Below are 2,500 nucleotides of genomic sequence, written 5' to 3'. Positions count from 1 at the left end.
AAGAAAATGAATAACTGACCACAGTGTCTTAAAAATACTCCTGGTGTGACGAGGAAGAGGGCACGTCACAGAAGAAGAGGAGTAAAATGACAGGCTCCTTCGCCTACGGCCATACCACCCTGAATACGCCCGATCTCGTCTGATCTCGGAAGCTAAGCAGGTTTGGGCCTGGTTAGTACTTGGATGGGAGACCGCCTGGGAATACCAGGTGTTGTAGGCTTTTGCTTTTCTCTCTTTTTTTTTCTCCCGTACCCCACCACCAACAGAGGGCGATAGAGTCACCAGAAGCTAACAAAACTCTAAGGCCCTTTCTTTCTAGCACCCCTTTTCACTCCTTCTTGCTTCAGCTGGCCTCCCACAGCAACTTGACGCCCTCAAGCCTCACTCCGCTCGTACCTCTTGCACACTCTGCACCAAAAAACAGCACTTTCGCAAAGCTGTCTTGCAGCAAATAGCACAGGCACGCTTCATGCTTTCCTTCACTGGTCTGTGCCGTGCCAAACTGCACATACAGGAGGCCGGGGGGGATCCTTTCCCCATGTGTTTCTTGCTGACCGTGAACGCGTTAACCCTTTACTTGAACCTTGTCACCTTCTCTGTCCTGTCCCAGGCCTTAGTAAAGGCAATCCAAAAAAACGCCCTCTGCAGCAGGAGGAGCAGCAGCAGCAGCAGCAGCAGCCGCCGCCGCCGCCGCCTCACGCTACGCCCGATGCCCACAGCAAGTAACGCCGCGGACCATTCTAATTGCGTGCTGTCGAAATGCATCGGCGTACCCGTTTCGGCCTTTCTCTCCTGCACACAAAGCCAAAGGAGCTTGTCTGCTACCTGGTCCAGGGAGAGGGGAGAGGTGGGGCCTGCATCTCCCCCTTGCGCACCTCGCCAGGCCGTGCCTCGCAAAACGCACCGCGCTCTAGCCTCCCGACACTTGGGAAGGGCTTGGCCTGCTCTTGTTACCGATGCTCTCTGTCTGGCAGTTCTGCTGGACTGCTGTATGCTAGCCTCCCAGCTGGGTGCGAAATACAAGGAGACTGCTGCTATGAAAGAGTTGTGAGGAGAAAAAAAGAAAAGAAAATGAATAACTGACCACAGTGTCTTAAAAATACTCCTGGTGTGACGAGGAAGAGGGCACGTCACAGAAGAAGAGGAGTAAAATGACAGGCTCCTACGCCTACGGCCATACCACCCTGAATACGCCCGATCTCGTCTGATCTCGGAAGCTAAGCAGGGTTGGGCCTGGTTAGTACTTGGATGGGAGACCGCCTGGGAATACCAGGTGTTGTAGGCTTTTGCTTTTCTCTCTTTTTTTTTTCTCCCGTACCCCACCACCAACAGAGGGCGATAGAGTCGCCAGAAGCTAACAAAACTCTAAGGCCCTTTCTTTCTAGCACCCCTTTTCACTCCTTCTTGCTTCAGCTGGCCTCCCACAGCAACTTGACGCCCTCAAGCCTCACTCCGCTCGTACCTCTTGCACACTCTGCACCAAAAAACAGCACTTTCGCAAGGCTGTCTTGCAGCAAATAGCACAGGCACGCTTCATGCTTTCCTTCACTGGTCTGTGCCGTGCCAAACTGCACATACAGGAGGCCGGGGGGGATCCTTTCCCCATGTGTTTCTTGCTGACCGTGAACGCGTTAACCCTTTACTTGAACCTTGTCACCTTCTCTGTCCTGTCCCAGGCCTTAGTAAAGGCAATCCAAAAAAACGCCCTCTGCAGCAGGAGGAGCAGCAGCAGCAGCCGCCGCCGCCGCCGCCTCACGCTACGCCCGATGCCCACAGCAAGTAACGCCGCGGACCATTCTAATTGCGTGCTGTCGAAATGCATCGGCGTACCCGTTTCGGCCTTTCTCTCCTGCACACAAAGCCAAAGGAGCTTGTCTGCTACCTGGTCCAGGGAGAGGGGAGAGGTGGGGCCTGCATCTCCCCCTTGCGCACCTCGCCAGGCCGTGCCTCGCAAAACGCACCGCGCTCTAGCCTCCCGACACTTGGGAAGGGCTTGGCCTGCTCTTGTTACCGATGCTCTCTGTCTGGCAGTTCTGCTGGACTGCTGTATGCTAGCCTCCCAGCTGGGTGCGAAATACAAGGAGACTGCTGCTATGAAAGAGTTGTGAGGAGAAAAAAAGAAAAGAAAATGAATAACTGACCACAGTGTCTTAAAAATACTCCTGGTGTGACGAGGAAGAGGGCACGTCACAGAAGAAGAGGAGTAAAATGACAGGCTCCTTCGCCTACGGCCATACCACCCTGAATACGCCCGATCTCGTCTGATCTCGGAAGCTAAGCAGGGTTGGGCCTGGTTAGTACTTGGATGGGAGACCGCCTGGGAATACCAGGTGTTGTAGGCTTTTGCTTTTCTCTCTTTTTTTTTCTCCCGTACCCCACCACCAACAGAGGGCGATAGAGTCACCAGAAGCTAACAAAACTCTAAGGCCCTTTCTTTCTAGCACCCCTTTTCACTCCTTCTTGCTTCAGCTGGCCTCCCACAGCAACTTGACGCCCTCAA

General features: G+C 53.9%; 3 non-coding genes across 3 annotated transcripts; all 3 read left to right on the top strand.

Annotated features, from left to right (window-relative positions):
* Positions 1–101: 101 nt before the first annotated feature.
* LOC149280320 (5S ribosomal RNA) lies at positions 102–220 on the top strand. The gene has a single exon (XR_016278192.1). It is a non-coding gene; the product is annotated as a 5S ribosomal RNA (ribosomal RNA).
* Positions 221–1,166: 946 nt separating this feature from the next.
* LOC149280319 (5S ribosomal RNA) lies at positions 1,167–1,285 on the top strand. The gene has a single exon (XR_016278233.1). It is a non-coding gene; the product is annotated as a 5S ribosomal RNA (ribosomal RNA).
* Positions 1,286–2,223: 938 nt separating this feature from the next.
* Positions 2,224–2,342, top strand: LOC149280318 (5S ribosomal RNA). The gene has a single exon (XR_016278232.1). It is a non-coding gene; the product is annotated as a 5S ribosomal RNA (ribosomal RNA).
* Positions 2,343–2,500: the final 158 nt, after the last annotated feature.

Source organism: Sceloporus occidentalis, unplaced genomic scaffold, assembly GCF_023333645.1.
Source record: "Sceloporus occidentalis isolate IW3139 unplaced genomic scaffold, rSceOcc1.0.p SCAF_157, whole genome shotgun sequence".
Taxonomy (NCBI): Eukaryota; Metazoa; Chordata; class Lepidosauria; order Squamata; family Phrynosomatidae; genus Sceloporus; species Sceloporus occidentalis.
This window is presented reverse-complemented; position numbering and strand designations above follow the sequence as displayed.